At 38.9% G+C, this 18964-nt stretch overlaps 1 long non-coding RNA gene across 1 annotated transcript; it reads left to right on the top strand.

Annotated features, from left to right (window-relative positions):
* The first annotated feature begins 2160 nt into the window (after positions 1-2160).
* On the top strand, positions 2161-3373 carry LOC101733088. The gene is made up of 3 exons (XR_004223298.1): positions 2161-2268; positions 2352-2414; positions 2826-3373. It is a non-coding gene; the product is annotated as an uncharacterized LOC101733088 (long non-coding RNA).
* The last annotated feature ends 15591 nt before the right edge of the window (positions 3374-18964 follow it).

The raw sequence follows: 18964 nt of genomic DNA, 5'->3' as shown, positions 1-18964 counted from the left end.
GGTATTTTTGACCTTTTCAGCAGCCACACTAAATAATAAATGATCTCTAGTTATTATTCATTAATTGATGCAAGCATTAAGTTTCAAGTCCTAAATATGTTACTGGTCCAATTTGTTCTATTACGCCATTTGGAAACTGTCTCCAGAACTGTTTATGTTACATCAAAGACCACGTATTACTTTACACTAACATCCAGTGGCTGCTGCCTTGTCACGTGGTCCTTAGTTCACCTTTCTGGAGTTTGTCATAATGGCATGCATTCTGACAGCATAACTGCACTTCAGTGTGAGGGCTTTTAGCACATGCTTATTTATGGGAAATAAAGTCCTGGAGTTTCTCACAACAAAATATTTGAAGTCAGACAAATCTGCGGTAGTTGCAGGTTAGACAGTAATAGTTCTGGATTGAAATAAAATTTCAATCTCACAGAAATGCTTAGTTACTGCAAGCAGTATAAACAATAACCAATTTCACATATAAACATATATAAGATTATGATTACTTATTCTAAAAAGAGAGATCTCATCTCCTGAAGCAGTGCTTGCCCTTAGAAGCAAAAACAGATAAAATGTCAGGTACACACATTTCAAAGACAAATGCTATAAAAAAGCAATTACGTTATATTTAAAGATATATGTTATAATGAAATCGCAGGCTATTCTGTGAAAACTACAGATGAAGCAGACTCAGCTTGAACCTTTGGCACAAACACAACCGCACCCTTTACTACTGAAATGAATGGTGTGCCATGTGAACTGGGACCAATCAAGTTTACTCTCTGTTGCTCTCATCTAAAGTGAACCGCCTCACAGATACTATGGTGCCGATTTACTAAAGGTCTATATCACTTCTTATTTTTTGCGGCTTAACGCTCCATTCACTAAAAGGACACTTGTCATAATTAAGGAGCGATGTTCTTTGCGTTATTTAACTTGTGATGAGCGTTTTCATGCGGTATTCTATGCAGCGCGCAGTATTTAAAAAACAGGAGATTCTGCACGTCAGCATTCCACATGCCTTGCTTTGCCAATTGCGCACCTGCACCTTCCGCACTCTCCACCTCCACACTCACAGCACAACTGCACAAAATGGTGTTAGTCATGTGGTACGCGAGTACGTGGTACGTGAGTGTGGAGATGGAGAGCGCGGAAGGTGCAGGTGCGCAATTGGCAAAGCAAGGCAAGGCGAGCCAATCGATGGAGAGCGGTGTTGAAGCCAGCAGTGGCAGTCTGAAAAAAGTGGCAAAACTGAGGGAACATTAAGGTAGGCTGGGGCATAAGCAATCTCAGAGGAGACACAGGCACACTGAAAAACAGCAAGAGAGGCCAAAAAGGAAAATTGAAAGTCTACATGAACCAAGCAGGTTCTACATGAGAGATTTATCCCACACCACCAAAGCTGCACAGGAAGGGACACTTACAAAACCAACACCTGCAAGTATTCCTACTTCTGTCCTGGCAAATTTATCCAGCAGTGACAGTGAGGAAGAGAGGCCTGGCTATATTAGCAGTCCATACATGGAACAACATAGCTGACCATGTGAGCAGTGTCGGGGTCTGTCTGAGGAGTGTCCAACATTGTAAAAAAAGATATCAGGATATCAAAAGGGTCCTGAAGAAAAAACTTGCGGAAGACTCCAGATATAGGTAAATATCTTACATTCATCTTTCTATTTAACACTTGCTCATTTGCTTTTTCTCTTTCCTGCTTTCTTTATTTGTATGTAATGTATGTATGTACATACATACGTACTATGCACGCCTATCATTATGTGTGCTACTTATGTATTAAAAGCTGTGGAGTACAACAACAAATTAAGACAGTAAATAGGGGGGTAATTAAAATAATATTTCCCAAAATAGTTAATGCCCTGTACTCTCATTTATGAAGGAGGATTATTGTGGAAGCAGTGTTTAATACAGACTATAAGGGAGAGCCGTAGGAGTTAGTGTGGCCACTTAGTAGCAACTTGCAGCATTTTAGTAGGGGTTGTGTCAGAGCATGCCTTAGTATTGTTACAGTTGAAAGAAAGGGGATTGATTGGGGCAACAATGAGTAACAAAAAGTGAGCGCGTTGTTATGGGCTTGCTTATTGTAGGCAACACAATAAAAGCATTTATATATTTTATTTAGGTCTGTAACTGGAGGAGGTCCTTCAAAAAAGGTGCACTATACCACCTACGAGGAGCAGCTTCTGCCATTCATCCACGGAGACAGCGTCACTGTTGTCGCCGGGATATGTGATTCGGACAGGAATGTCGGCAAAGGTAGGTGTAATGACATTAATACAAGTGTATTTTCTCTTGCAGAGAAGCTTAATATTAATGGAATACAATGTTTTGTAAAACAGATTCATCCTTACCAACACCTGGCAGAAGCAAAGGCACACAATCCTCAGTTGCTCCCATTCCAGGTAATATTGTTTCCTAATTTTGGAGGACATGTGTTTTGTGTCAGGCTTGAGCAGTGGCATGAGAGTGAATTGTGTCCGTGTATATCACAGGTGTTTCAATTACAGAAGTGCAGTGTATTAGTAATAAGATAGGTATATTACCCAGTGTCTTGCTGGGTTAGGTGCAGTCAGTTCATCTTGTATTTTTGGACAGTCAATCTTTTCAACTTGTTTTTGCCCTTGCACTCTGTATGGCAAAACATTTTAACTTTTTTGCTCATTTTTAATGAATCAATGTCCACAAATACTTTTTGCCAAATAAACTTTGTAATGTTGTAAAAGAAATGATAAACATTATTGTCCATGAAGTTTTCCTGGCATCATGAACATAATTCAAAACACTGAAATACTTTTTTTTTTTTTTTCAAAAAGGTGGCCAAAGACACTCGGCTGGACACTCCTAAAGTCAACTCCACTCGCCGCAACACCAACAGTATCCTGAAATGGAACAAGCAATATTTAGTGGGGATGATTGTGCAAGACAGTCTGGGGAATGTTTTAGTGATGTAGCACTTTTTTCAGAGGATGAGTCCTCAGAAACTCCCCAACAACCACAAGTGACACATAAGTCCAAACCCACAAGATCTCAGGTTCCCCCCCAAATAGTGGAAATTGAAAAAGATTGTTTCCACAAGTCACTGCATAACAAGTCGCTAATGAAAAAAATGCACACAGTACATCTAGACTTCTGCAGCTCCAACTAGACTTACAATTTGTAAGTAATCTTTGAGTTTTTTTATTTTTTGCAGCAAATTATGTATTAAGCAAGAATATTAATACACATTAGTCCTATGTGCTTATAGTGCTTTGTAAATAAACATTTCTCTTTTTGCTATTTGTGTTGGGGGGGGTAGATCACCTGCTCAAAGCGACATGAGCCTTAGTTGCCACTCACTAAAGCTGTGAGAAATAAAAGAAAGGAGCATTTCTTTTGTAAGCGTGCAACTAATTTCACTATCAATAAAAACATTTTTGTTTGAGAAGTTGTTTTGTGTTTCTTTTTTATGGGATGAAAGATTGTAGGTACTTACAGGAAAAGTAATTGGTAACGATTTCTGCCCGGACTTGATTCCCTCTGTCATCCGCATGTAAGCCATGCCGGTTAGCCAGATTGTGCAGTACAGCACACGCTACACCGATCTGTGCAACATTAGTGGGGCTGTACATGAGACTGCCTCCCGACTTGTCCAGGCAGGGGAAGCGGCTTTTAATAACCCCAAAAGTTCTCTCGATCACAGACTGCGCCATGACATATGCTTTGTTAAAAGCACATTCAGCCCGTGTACGCGGGCTGTGAATGGGGGTGATCAGCCACCTAGAGCAAGGGTAGCCAACATCTTCTGAAATAAAATAAGATGGAATAAGATGCTGAAAACAAATAAGCTGCTTCCAGTCTCTCTCTGGCAAAGAGGGCCCTTTTGCAATTGCAAACCATGCTTATGGCAGGCAGGCCCTGGTTTGACAGTGGGAGACAGAAAGCAAATGTGGGCAAGTTGTGCTAGACATGACACAAATACTTACCTAACAGCCACCCAAGAGGCATTTGTCCAGTTTCAAAACCATCATAAAGCCCTTAGGATGTAAGTATCGTGTGAAGAGCCTGGAAAGCCGGACACGATGCTCCTGATATTCATAGTAGCGTCACACACCACTTGTATATTTAAGGAATGATAACTTTTCCTGTTCCTGAATACATGCTCCCTGTCTTGGGGGGGAAATTTAGAGCCACGTGGGTGCAATCTATGGCCCCTAACACATTGGGGATGCCACTCACACCATAGAACTGCCTTTAGATGGTGTTCCACTCATTTCTATTGGTGGGAAATGAAATGTAATTGGAAGACACCGAGCGTATGGCATCCAGGACCTGGCCAAGGCACCGTGTGAATGTGGACTGTGACACTCCCTCGTAGACCCCTCCAACCTTCTGAAAACTTCCTGTGGCCAAAAAATGCAGGGAGCACAGAAGTTTGACCATGCCAGGAACAGCATGGCTTCTGCGTGTTAGTGGCTGCAGGTAAGGCTTCAGTACCTCATACAGGCTGTATATTGCTGCTCTATTTAGCCTGTAGCGCCTCACTATTTTCTCCTCTGTTAAGGTTGGACCTTTCCCTGAAAACTCTAGGACGCATCACTCTAGTACGTTCACATACTTGCTGATCCTCTTCCCAAAGAAGAAGAAAGTTTGCCAGCGCTTAGTTTGCCTTTAAAAATAATTTTTACAAAAAATGAGGTGTTAGTACCACACTTTGGCCAAAATATGTAAGCTCACGTGCCACGTCAAGGCCCCTCATTATACGTGAGTCCTACACTGTCTAATGACTTTGAGTCTGTGATGCAATTAAAATAAAGTCCCCCAGAAAGCAATGTGACTGAGTATTAAGACCCACTGCACCTACCTTCAGCTCAAAAAGGCTCTAGTGAAAAAGCAGGGAGCTTTTAAGCCCCAGCTCATTAGTACACACATGAAAGTGATTCATTGATTCAAGGCCACATAGCAGCTAGAAGCAAAATTTGGCTACAATTTGTACACAAAACACAGAAAGAAATCGCCAGCGCTCGGTCTAACCCACGCTGTAGTGTTGACCAGCTGCTAGAAACACACAATTGTGCCAGCGCTCAGTCTAACCTACAATCTGGAGTTGACCAGCTGCTATAAACGATAAAGAACCATTACCTATACACAAAGAAGAAGAAAGTTTGCCAGCGCTTAGTTTGCCTTTAAAAATAATTTTTACAAAAAATGAGGTGTTAGTACCACACTTTGGCCAAAATATGTAAGCTCACGTGCCACGTCAAGGCCCCTCATTATACGTGAGTCCTACACTGTCTAATGACTTTGAGTCTGTGATGCAATTAAAATAAAGTCCCCCAGAAAGCAATGTGACTGAGTATTAAGACCCACTGCACCTACCTTCAGCTCAAAAAGGCTCTAGTGAAAAAGCAGGAAGCTTTTAAGCCCCAGCTCATTAGTACACACATGAAAGTGATTCATTGATTCAAGGCCACATAGCAGCTAGAAGCAAAATTTGGCTACAATTTGTACACAAAACACAGAAAGAAATCGCCAGCGCTCGGTCTAACCCACGCTGTAGTGTTGACCAGCTAATCCATCAAAAATCCCAGTGCAAACTCCATCTTGTCTTCACAAACGCTCAAAAATTGCAATGTGCTTTAAGTACCACCACCCACAATTAGGTGTTAATATTTGCACAGATTATCGCAATGTTTAGCGCATTTAACACTTCACATGCTTTTGTGAATCATGCGTTAATATTCTTTCCATTCGATAATTACCGCAATGCGCTTTTTAACGCATGCAATATGAGTGTTAACGCATGCGAAATAACGTTGATGAATCGTACTTATTTATCGCAAGCTTTTTTGCGTTGATCTTAATATATCAAAATAGGGAGAATTTTCATATGTAACTACAATATATTTTTTATTGTACAGGTATGGGACCTGTTATCCAGAATGTTCGGGACTTTTTGGGGTTTTCCAGATAAGGTATCTTTGCATAATTTGGCTCACCGTACATTAAATAAACCCAACAGGATGGTTTTTCCTTCAATAAGGAATAATTATATCTTAGTTTAGATCAAGTATAAGGTACTGTTATATTATTACAGAGAAAAAGGAAATCATTTTAAGAATTAGAATTGATTAAAATGGTAGCTGGCCCTTCCATAATTCTGAGCTTCCTGGATAACTGGTTTCCAGATAACGGATCCCATGCCTGTATTGCCATTTTATTGTAGATTTGAAACTATTAAGGAAAAGTAACACTACATTTTTTTAAGTAAAAAATCTATTCTATTCATTTATTATTCTACATGCTTTATTAGAAAATACCTTGTAAAACTTTGAATCTGGTCATTTCAAATACGGCGATACGGCGGTCTTCCCTCTGTACAATCAGACGATCGACATCTCCTCCTAGCCCGACTCCAAAACCGGGAATCAATTGTTTGCCTGCACAGAAGGAAGGCTAGGAGGAGATGTCGATCGTCACATAGTGGATTGTGCAGAGGGAAGATCGCCGTATTGTCGTATTTGAAATGACCGGATGCAAAGTTTTACAAGGTATTTTCTAATAAAGCATTCAGAATAATAAACACTGTGAAGGATAGGGCAATTATTGGAGCAGGGTAGAATAGATTTTTTACTTAAAAAAATTGTAGTGTTACTTTTCCTGTAAATCAATTTCTACTGGCACATTAATAAAAACAGGAACATAATAGTGTGTTCCAAGAAACAATAAGGGAAGCAGGACAACTAACCATTTGAGTTATAAATGAGAGATATATGCTCAGAGCCACCTAAGAGAGCATAGCCTGTCTACAAAAGCTCTCTGGAATTTATGACTTGCAAGTACAAATGAAACTAATATAAAACAATAAAATAATGCACTTATTTAAGAAAAAGCTGCTTCATGCATGCTCAACTTGCTTCCTGCATTTATTCTGCCACTCAGAGAAATGCCCTGATCCAGTTGTGTACAAATCTGCCACATATGGGGGGTTGCCTATATTTGCTTACTGCATCAGGCTTGCAGAGAGGAAAAATCTCTTATGTGTTTACAAAGGTCCCCAGTTGACCATACAGTTCTATCCCATAAGCCCACCTAGCAGCCTTTGTAAAATCTGGCTAAATATTGTGAAAGCAGGTTAGGTTTCCCATAACCAAATGTTTGGCTGCTGTGCAGTAATCAACTAGGAAGGGGTCAACAAAAAGGAATTTGTGATTCTCCATGACTGCTTTAAGTGTCACAGTAATGGTTAAGGTGGCCATACACGGTAAGATTTGCTCATTTGGCGAGGTTACCAAACAAGCAGATCTTCTGCCGATATGCCACCCTAATGGTGGGCGATATTGGGCTTATAATGGTGGACAAAGGCGCTGTAGGACTGAGGACCGCATTAACGAACCGATGCAGTCCCTGATGGAAAATCAAACCTGCTTGATCAAGATCTGTCCAATTTTAGGCCAGATATTGGTTGGGTAGGCCCGTTGGGGGTTCCCATACATGGGCAGATAAGCTGCCAAAGGACCCTAATCAGCACCTGAAATAGCGAATAAAGAATGTCTGGTACAAAGCACTGTGTTAGGGGCATTTCAAGGCCTGCAATCAAGTCATGAAACAGTGCTGAATATTTCTTTCTCTTTGGGCTGAGAAACTATAGGTTGCTTTTTGTTTTTGCACAAACTACTTTAATAGAGGCCAAGTGCCATCCAGTAATTTGTCTTACAGGATGAGTGTTTTGAATCCTTTCCCATCTGTCCACTCAAGGGCTAAAATGCATTTATCCAGCTAAACAGGAGATTGCCAACAACTAGCAGCCAGTATAATCTCATATCTGCCAGTGTGCAGATAACAGCTTTAAAGTAATGCTTTAGTAATATTTTTGTGGTATACTGGCACTAGTAAACAGGGTCAAACTGGGCCGGTGGGACACCGGGAAAAACTCAATGGGCCCCGCCAAACCAGTCATTTGCAGCTACAAATTAAAGCGTGACTGGGGGAAGGAAGGCCTGAGACTGGAGTGGGGGCCCCTGACGGAACAGACTGGGTAGGCCCAGGACACCCCAGTCCGATCTTTTTGTCATAGTGCTCCATTATGGAATTGTAGTTTTCCTTTAAATGATTGGCCAAAAGACATGGATGGCTAAAGGTGACCATACATGTAGCAATTTCAATCTTTCGTGGCACCATCGGTCGCACAAAAGATCGTTCCCACCCTCCACTAACGCTCAGGGCTGAATCATCAGATATGGAGGTAGAAACTCTAACTCCTTCTGCCGATTCAGCCCTGAGTGTAGATTTTGCTCAGGTGCCTTCAACGGTGCCTGATCAAAATCTTTAAACCTGGCCGATCGAGGAGTCAACCGATATATACACAGCCTTCTGTGATATCGGTCACCTCGTCGAGCCGCCATACACGCACCGAATATCATACGAAAAAAAGGTTTCGTATGATATAATCAGTGGGTGTATGGCCAGCTTAATTCAATCAACCACACTGATCACACTGTTATTTATGTATGTCCAATTTAACCTTTCCTATTGATGGACCAAGGAGGATGGAAAGATAAGCACATGCAAAATGAGTAGACAGCTTATCTGCCCTTGTATGGGACCTCTGACAGGCTGGCTCAACTGTTATCAGGCAGGTTTATAAATCCCATCAGGCAAAGACTACATCAGCTTGTTGTTGCGGTCCTCACCCCAACAGCCAAGCCCTCCGGGGAGCATATCGGGGAAAGATCTGCTTGTGTGCCGTCCTTGCCAAACAAGCAGATATTTACATGTATGGCCAGCCTTAGTCTGCACCCATGGTTTGCAATTCCTGCATAACAACTGAAGGAGTTTTTTTTGCCTATTCTGTTTGTACTTCCCTTTGCAGAACCGCAGTAGTAATGAATGGGCAAGAGAGAAAAAGATAAACAAGCACTCCCATGCCCTCAGTTATGAAGTTTTTCATATTTGTATATCGCTCCAAATCCTTTAGACTGTAAGCTCTATTGAGCATGGCCCTCTTCACCTCCTATATCTATCAATCTGTGTATGTAATCTGTGTGTTCCATGTATATGCCTACCTATTGCATAGCCCTGTAGAGTATGTTGGCATTTTATTAATATGTTAATAGCAATAAAGTCCTGCATATAATCCAACTGTTTCTATGTTTCGTGCACCCCTGGATAAAATAATTTTCTGATGAGCCCCATTACCAAGGGGACAATTTTTGCTCATTCAATTTAGGGGTGTAAAATTCCTCAGCCCCATATAAATGCAAACAACTTGGAAGCTAATGCATAATTTTACTAGTTCAGGATTGAGGGTTAGTGGTATACTGACCGGTTTAGTATATTAACCCAGTTAAATTTCCTTGTTCTTTAGACTTGAAACAGAATATGGAAATTTGATAATAGCATGAATAAAACAGCAAGAGACACATAAACTAAACAAAAGAAATTCTACCCAGGACAGTGTTTATTTATTGATTAGATACTGAGCTGAGTTCTTTGAAAAAAGAGTCTGTTGTCATGCCTTAGTATGTTTATGTTCATTAATTTGCTATTGAAATGATACCACAAGATTATAAATGAGCATATGATCACACAGAAAGCAGTTTTACCAAATTTAAAGACTTAAAGGATTAGAACATTTTGCATTCTGCAATTACAAAATTAAAATTCTCATTAAAGGTGGCCATACACGTGGCGATCCGACGATGTTTCGTACGACCATCGGTCGCACGAAACATCGTAAGATCCGCCACACACCATTCAGGGCTGAATCGGCAGGTAAGGAGGTAGAAACAATAGGATTTCTACCTCCTTCTGCCGATTCAGCTCTGAAGGGAGAATTTTGGTCAGGCGCCTTCTATGGCGCCCGATCAAAATTTTCAAACTTGTCCGATCGGCGAGTCGTCCGATATCGGCAGCTTCCTGCGATATCGGTCGACTCGCCGACATGCCATACACGCACCGATTATCGTACGAAACGAGGTTTCGTACGATAATATCGGTGCGTGTATGGCCACCTTAAAATGTAGTTATAACTTTTCAAACATACAGTAATTTACTAATAATTTAATAATAATTTGGCAATATGCTAAACAGCAATATGATTTGATAGGTTGAATTGACTCAAAAGGCCATAAGTTTTATAGTTGCACTGATATTCAGATATCTCTATTAAAGAGGATTTTACTTACTCAAACTTTTTGTAGGGCTATTGCCACACAAGGCTGATTCTCAGCCTACAAAATCAGCCCCACCGCTGGTGTTAGCTTCCTTTTTTCCTGCACCCGGAACCATTGTGTCGACCTGGGTGCAGGCACATGTTGTGGATATTGGTGAAGAAAAATTAGAGCTTGCATTTGCGAGCCGACATCCCACACATGCCTGCACTTGGGCCGACACAATGGCTCCATGTGCAGGCAAGGAAGGAGGCAGACGAGTTAAGATGACTTCTTTGTGAGTTTATAATAATACAGCTATAGATCTATTATGCACAAATCTAGGGACCTGGAGTTTTACAGATAAAGGATCTTTTGGATCGCCATACCTTAAGCCTGCTAAATATCATGTAAACAACATGGATAATTGATATCTTAGTTGAAATCAAGTACAAGGTACTTATTTATTATTACAGAGAAAAAGGAAATCATTCTTCTAGAAAACTAAATTATTAGTTTAAAATAGATTCTATGAGAGATGGCCATCCTGCAATTTGGAGCTATCTCGAAAACAGGTTTCTGTATGTGATCCCATACCTTTACCAGTAACACTACTATCATTTTAGGATGTCCAAGATGTCAGTACAAGTACTGTCTCTGGTTGTTTCTCTGTTGCTGATCATGCCTGCTGTCATTTAGTTTTAATTTGTTTTTTCTGGTTTTCTTTTTGCAGCTGCTTTCACAAGATCCACCTGTTAGCTTTTAGATCACTCCTATGTTACTATAGGATCTTTGAGATGTCTTCTAAATTTGATTTATCCTACCAACCTCCACTTCCTGCATTTGTACTAACAATGAGGCTTCCTGGCAGCCCAGACCTCTAGTTTATCTGCTACTAACCATAAGTTTTTCCCTTTTCTCCGAGTACCTGTCTGTCTTCAGACAAGGTGCCAAGTAGATTATAACTAATGCTTGGCACATTTACAATTCAAGACTGAACTATGCTACTGGATGCTTTCTTTATTAGTGGGTTCTGTTCTCTTCTTAAGAATATTTATCATGTAAGTGCCTCGCTGTTACTTATTATTTTAGTAGCAAAAAATATCTATTAACTTGTTTTGTTACCAGTGAATTACAATTTAACTTGTAATTCACAAATATATATTAAAACTAGTAAAATCGTTTCAATTGTCAGGTAATTTTAAATATTCATATACAGACATGGGCATGTATTGTCAAGGAATGCTATAACAGTTCTTGTTCAGGTGTCTCAGAAATTCAGTCAGACAGCCAATACGCAATCACCCTATTAGTAAGAAGTAAAAAGCTGGCATGAATGAAGTGCAACCTAATCTGAAGCCTTTTTGTCCTACAGAGTTCAATGCTCAATGACATTTTATCAACAGGTCTTAGAAAAAAACGCATATGGCATGTATAAATAAATGAAAAGGCCTGTGATACTGTTACACTTATAGGTCTTAACAGATCTTGGTAGCATGTGTTTTCAGATTGTATGAGCTCTTAACCAGGATCTCTTACATTGTATTACCAATTAATTTGGTACATTTAATATAATAAAAATAAACAATGATAACACAAAAACATCTACTGTAGAGCCTCTCAAGAAGTAGTTTACAGATGCATCATAGTATTACATGTGATAGACCACTAGGGTCCTTTCTCAAGATGCAACTTCAACCTGAGGCCTGATCTTATCTCAAGATTCTGGTCTTGGCTCCCCTTTATATATGTAAAACAGCAAAAAGAGTGCACTCCAAGTTACATGCCTGGGTGCAGGAGTCAGGAAATTATAGAACATGCGCACTCACAGGTCTTTAGTAAAAAGCAAAAAATAAATTAGATATTAAATGCATTAAATTAGATATATAGATAAATACATATGTATTTTAGATTTCCTGAAAAATGTTTTTGAAGTGAAAATTAAAGGGCCACTTTGCTTCCAAATTTTTCAGCAAAACTTTAAATAGTATGTTGCGCTTTGAAGTACGAATGAGAGACAGATGAATGAATAGGAAAGGGCCCTGGGAGTACAGAGGGAGGGGAGTCTGCATTGTGGACAAAAAAAAATGAGGGTTGAACAAACTTTAAGAGAAATTAATGAATGGGTTGCCAGCATAAATGCCTTGTCAACAGTGTCTGGTTTACCACTTTTTTGATGGATTAATTTATTTCTTCACTTCCAAGTCTTAATTTACAAAGGCCCCATATGCGAAATGCAAAGTCATGCCCTATAGTGCTCATTTAGTAAGCACTTGCATCTGGGGCCTTGCTGCTCTCTGAACCTTAACCCTTTCCCTGCCAACAACGTAGGTGCTATGTTGTTTTAAAAAAAGCAGTTATCTGCCAACAACGTAGTACCTACTAGCTGCAATGCGATTGTCGCAGGACCGTCCTACAAGCAGCAGATGCAATCGCATCTGCTGTTTGTACTGCTTCTTACTTCCCCCCCCCAGCGCCGCCTCTCACCTACTTCCTCCCGAGGACTGCAGCATGGAGGAGCAGGCAAGCGATCTGATCTTTAGGACAGGTAAGTGCAATTTTATTTTTATTTATACAGACTTTTACACACACTTACATACATTTACATACATACATTTACATACATTTATACACACATACAACACATTTATTCCACTTTGCACACTTATATACACTTATATACACTCATATACACACTATCACACAACTTTTACATGTGCACATGTATACACAAACTCACAAAAACTTTTTTTTAAAAAAAAAATTTTTCATTTTACTTTTTTTTTATTTTTTTTCCCCAAAACTGTTTATTTTGACAGTGTGACTATTGGATCAGATATTCTGACCACTAATTATGTTGTCATGTGGCTTATTTTGTTGTTTCATTGATTTGCACAATTTTTGTGGTTTTATTGCATTTTTATTTTAGCTTTGCCATGTGTAAGTTTGGTGTACAAAAATAACTTTACCTATTTTGAATTCATCAGAATGTGTACTTTCCAAAAATATATGGTTTTCTGGGGGTCTCTGTATAGTTAGGGGGGTTACGGCACATAATACGCTGTCAGGGGGCTCTGTGTGCAAAAGCTGAGTTGGCAGGTGAGAAATCCATATGCGCTATATTAATTTTGGGGTTAGTACATACCACAGACTTTGGTATATCTATGCATATTGGGCATCAAACTGTTCAGTAGACCTTAGGTGTTCCTATTTAGGGTGATTTGCCTTTGTATGCAAGAAATTGTGTGAGATAAATGCGGCAAACTGCAACATTTTTATGCGATTTTCTGAAATGTCATAAAAAACCACTAACTTTAGGAAAGCTTTGCAGATTGGTACTTTGGTGTAGAAAGGACTCTTTACTCATGTTAGATTTGTCAGAATGTGTACTTTTCAAAAATATAGGGTTTTTAGGGGTCACCCTACATTTCTGCAGCTTCTACCCCTCATAAAACTGCTGTGTGTTTATAATTTAGGTAAAGATACGCCATGAATTTAGTGTGCACAAGGTATATTTGGGGGGTCTCTAAATGCCATGTGCTTTGATAAACCTATATACAGTGGGCATCAAACTGTTCAGTAGACCTATGGGGTTCATATTTAGGGTGTTTTAACTTGGTACCTAATGACCTGTAGAAAATAAGATGCTGCATAGTGGAAGTTTTGAGGTGATTTGTGGAATGCCATAAAAATCATCAAACTTAGGGAAGATTTGCGGCTTGGTACCTTGGAGTAGAAAGACATGGGTACCCATTTTAGATTCGGGGGAATGTGTACTTTCCAAAAATATATGACTTTCTGGGGTGAATGTACTTTTTACTAGCTTTATCCCACATATAATGATGTAAATGTGTTGATTTTGCAGAAGCTGAAATGACAGAAATGACAGTATATATGGGGGTACGTTCACATCGGGGCCCTACATGCTACATACTTAGGTAAACCTATACATATTGGGCATCAAACTGTTCAGTGGACCCCTGGCGTTCATATTTAGGGTGTTTTATCTGGTTACTTTATGACCTTTAGGAGTTAAGATACTATAGACTGGAAGCTTTGAAGCGATTTTTAAAAAATTTCACAAATTTTGCTAAAAACCAATAACTTTAGGAAAGCATTGCAACTTGGTAGTTTGGAGTAGACAGACAGTTCTACCTATTCTGGATTCCCGAGAACCTGTTCTTTCTAAAAATGTATAATTTTCTGGGATAAATCTTCTGTTAGTGGAATTTTTGTCCTTAAAATCTAAAGTATTAAGCTTTCTGGAGCAGTGCTTTGAAAATTTGGTAGTGTACTGATGGAAGTTAGAAGTGAGAAGTGAGAAATTTCCATAAAACTATATATATTTGGTATTGGCACGTTCAGGAGACATGGGACTTTCCACATCAGGTGTATTTTCATGCATAAAATAATTATTGTTTCTGGTGTATGTGTTTATATTATGGAAAATATTATTTTTTTCGTTTTTTAGACATTTAGAAGCCTATATCTTGTTACAGAATTGGAATTACACAAAAATTCTACCATATTTTAAAAGCTTAGGTTGTCCTAAAAAAACGATATATTGTTTTCCTGAGTAAACTAAAAGTCCCCCCTAGGAACGGCCCCTAAAGTGAAACAGTGCAAAATGTTCAAAAACTGTCTGGCAGTAGAAGTTCCGCTTTGTCCAAACGGCTGGCAATGAAAGGGTTAATGGTGGCCGTGCATGGGCAGAATTCAGCTGCTGATTCAGGTATTTTAGACAAATTTGGCAGCTTACCTGCCTGTGTATGGGGCCCTCTGATGAGCTGCCCCGATCAATAACTGTTTAAAAAATAGGCAAGGTGGCGATTGGGCAGGTTTGATTTTCCCATCAGATCAGGGACTGCATTGGCTCATTGATGTAGTCCTCAGTCCAATGTCCCCTTAGGGGAAGATTGTAACGTGTAACCTGTATGGCCAGATCGTAATGTGTATGGCCACCTTAACACTAGATTAAAAATCCTGCACAAGGTGCAGATTACAATGCTGATGGATGCAAAGTAGCCATGGGACAAGAATAGTGACAAGGCTCCTGTACACACCATCGCTACATAACTGTCTAACTGCAAGTTAGGAGGCAGGTAGGGGTGGGATGTCAATGTCTAGATGCATTCCCTGCCTGCCCCACATGAATACAGGGCTGCTGAATGCCAGCAGTGTTAAATTCATGAGGGGAGTACAGGTCTCTGCAATCCAAATGAAAAAATAAATAAAAAATCTATTCTAAAAGCATAAGTAGAAGCTAAAGCATTGCACTTGAATGTAATTAATATAGAAAAATGGGCATTGACACTGGCTGCAAGGCGAATGCTTGTGTGCAAGAACCTTTTATGAATGTTGGTGATATGCTCACAACTTTGTATCCATATTAGTGCATCACACTTGCACGTGCATGAGCCCTAAGGGTTGATTCACTAAAGGTCGATATTTTGAGCACTATTTATAGCATGCGTTAAAAATTAACACACGATTCACTAAAAGTATATTTGCGTTAATTTAGACACGATGCTGTTTGCGTTATTTAAGTCGCAAAGACTATTTTCGTGTGGTATTTGATGCAACGTGTGCTAATTAACGCAGCACGCTACTTTTCGCGCGCGCGCCATATTAGCCATACACAGCATTACGTTCGTAAAACTACTTTTTGAAAATGACCATTTCCCTGCAAACTGGAGGCTGCATCACTCTAGGGCCAACACATACTTGAATAAATCACACTGCAAAGTCCATATTGTGTTGCCAAAAGCTCATTAACTGTACTTTCCTATTATTATCGCCTGCTCCAAGTAGCGATATTTAGCGCATCTAAGTGTTTGTGAATCATGTGTTAGTATTAATTCTGTGCGCTAATTAACGCAATGTGGTAAAATTAATGCATGCAGTTGTGCGATAATACTTTAGCGAAACATGCAGGGTTTTTTCGCGTCAATTTTAACGCAAAAAAGCATGAGATATGCGTATCGCACTTTAGTGAATCAACCCTCTAGAGTCAACAATATTCAGACCCTTTGGGAAAGTTTTTTACCTGCAGGGACCTGACATGTTGTTAAAGGAGAAGGAAAGGCAAAGTTTATAAATGGTACCATTAAATAGTGCTACTATTAATAAAGAAAAACACTACACTTTTGGCTCTATTATAGCAAGAAAAACGTATAAAATCTTACTTTAAAGTTTCAGGTAGATGTAAAGAATGCCGCAGCCATCTTGGAAGTGGTATGCCCACTTCCTTTCCTTTAGGGTCTACTCTGCGCATGCGCAACCTTCCTCCCCCCAGCCTCGCTCGCTCCTTGAGTGAATCAGCACTGATAGGGCACGAGTGATACAACTGAAGGTAAGCTTGCATTCTGAGATTAACTCATAGTTAGCCTTTCCTTCTCCTTTAAAAGATACAGGGAAATACTACAAGAAAATCTGTTTCAATCTGCTAAAAGAAACTAAGGCAACTGGTCTCTTCCACCTGCATTTCTACGTTCATCTTAAAGCACAGACCTAAACTAGCAATCTGTAGATTTTGGCAAAAGCTAGAGGAGCTGTTGTAATAGGCAGTGGGGCTATTAGTCCTCTGAGTTCTTGAAATGCCAGGCCTATTTTATATCTTGGACAATGAGCTCCATCTCAAGCTCAAAGTAACACTAATATAAGTTTAATTGTGAATCTCAATCTGTACTTTACTGTTAGGACACACTCAGAATGGATTTCAGAGCTGACAGGCACATTCCATGTGCATACAGAGCAATTTAGAATCTTAATCAATACTATTTGCAAAGCTGGTACTTACCCCCTTAAACCTGATTATGCTGCAAAGGTTTGTTTTAAATGAAAAGTAACACTAACAATTTTTAACTAAAAAATCTACCCTCCCCCAATAATTGCCCTATCCTGAAAACCATTTGTTATTTTGAATGCTTTAGTAGAAAATACCTGTAAAAAACTTGGCTTCCTGTCATTTGAACAAAGGCGATAAGGCGATGCCGGGGAAAGTATCAGGAGATGCATCAACTATGCGGCGATCGATTGATCGAGCCTAGCCTGACTTCTGTATAGTAAGGAGTCAGGCTAGGCTCGATCAATCGATCGCCGCATAGTTGATGCATCTCCTGATACTTTCCCCTGCATGGCCATATCACCTTTGTTCAAACGACAGGAAGCCGAGTTTAACAGGTATTTTCTTCTAAAGAATTCAAAATAACAAATGGCTTTCAGGATAGGGCAATTATTGGGGGAGGGTAGAATAGATTTTTTTAGTTAAAAAAAATTTTACTTTTCCTTTTCCTTTCCTTTCCTAAAAAATATTATGTAAATAGCATATTTCAGTTGTTTTTTCTTATACAAATACAAATTCTGTGCTTCAGTGCTTCAAAATAATATATAATTGATATGCTGTATGATCAATATTTAATATAATGAGAATTTTTTTTGAAGGGTCGGAATACTTCAAGGCTCTATATATAGTATTGGAATGCAGAGGGTTCTATGATAATACATGAATATATGCAAAAACATTGTATAGGATTGAAGAGTTAATGCATGGTTGTCAGTGGGGCTGATTTACTAACATTAGGCAGTAATCCATAGCAAGCAATCAGCTGTTTGCTTTCAGTGTGCAACATAGAGCAGACTAATCAAAAATTATTATTGAGGCAGTTTTTGATTGAATTTCTAAATGAGACCAATTTAAGTTTAAGAAAACCTTGCATTGTTTGCAGTATACTCTAGGTTAAGAAAATGTAATTAAGAATCATTCAGCTAGTAGAAAATAAAAGCAATCTCACACTAACTGACCATATATATTTCTGCTGCATTATTTTGATTCTACCTTGTTATGGCTACTAAACAGTGGTGTTTAGGACCTCTCTAAGTAGCTCTCATGGTATGTCACAACAGTCTAGTGTAAGGGTCCCTGGTGTAAAAGTTAAACTGATGACAAATGGTGAAGCATGCATAAGCGTGTATGTGTGTGGTGTTAGGGGGCAGGGAAACAGAGGTGTCAAAATTCATGTGCCATTTAGATTGCAACAGCTGAACCATTTACTACAGTTATAAGGGTGTGTAATTAGGATGACAGAAAAAGAGAATAAAATTACAGGAAAATATAAAAAAATCTAGCAGTATTTAGAAATGTCTTTTTGTGACCACATACTAAACAGTTAGATAACTCTAGAAGGTCATATTTACCAAGTGTAATCCAAATGTATGCTGCCATATCAACTCTTGAAGTTCACATGTATACAAAAATGACTAAAAGATAGAAACAAAATCAATAAATAGATTACATAGTATGCAAGCACTTGAACTTTGGGTACAAGCGGCAGTGTTTAATATATGTTAGGGCTCATTTATAAAGCTGATTTCCCAAGAAATCCACAGCTACAAGCAATGTAGCCTTATCTTGCTTCAAACAATTTGACTATGTATGTATATACAGATATGGGACCTATTATCAAGAATGCTCAGGGCCTATTAATTATATCTTAGTTAGGATGAAGTACAAGGTACTATTTATAATAATAATAATAATAATAATAATAATAATAATAAATAATTATAATAAAAAAAATACTTACAGAGAAAAGGAAATCATTTTAACATTTGTAAGTATTTGATTAAAATTGAGTCTATTAGAGATGGCTTTCCTGTAATTCAGAGCTTTCTGGATAACAGGGTTTCCAGGTAATTTATTTATTAATGTAAATGTATCATTTACATATTAATTTTTAGGGTTAAGTTCTCCTTTAAGATATTCACTGAATGCAGCTGAACTTGTTGTATCTAGTTCTTTTAATTACGTATCGCCTTATAATATT

The sequence above is a fragment of the Xenopus tropicalis genome, chromosome 6, assembly GCF_000004195.4.
Source record: "Xenopus tropicalis strain Nigerian chromosome 6, UCB_Xtro_10.0, whole genome shotgun sequence".
In the NCBI taxonomy this organism is placed as follows: domain Eukaryota; kingdom Metazoa; phylum Chordata; class Amphibia; order Anura; family Pipidae; genus Xenopus; species Xenopus tropicalis.
This window is presented reverse-complemented; position numbering and strand designations above follow the sequence as displayed.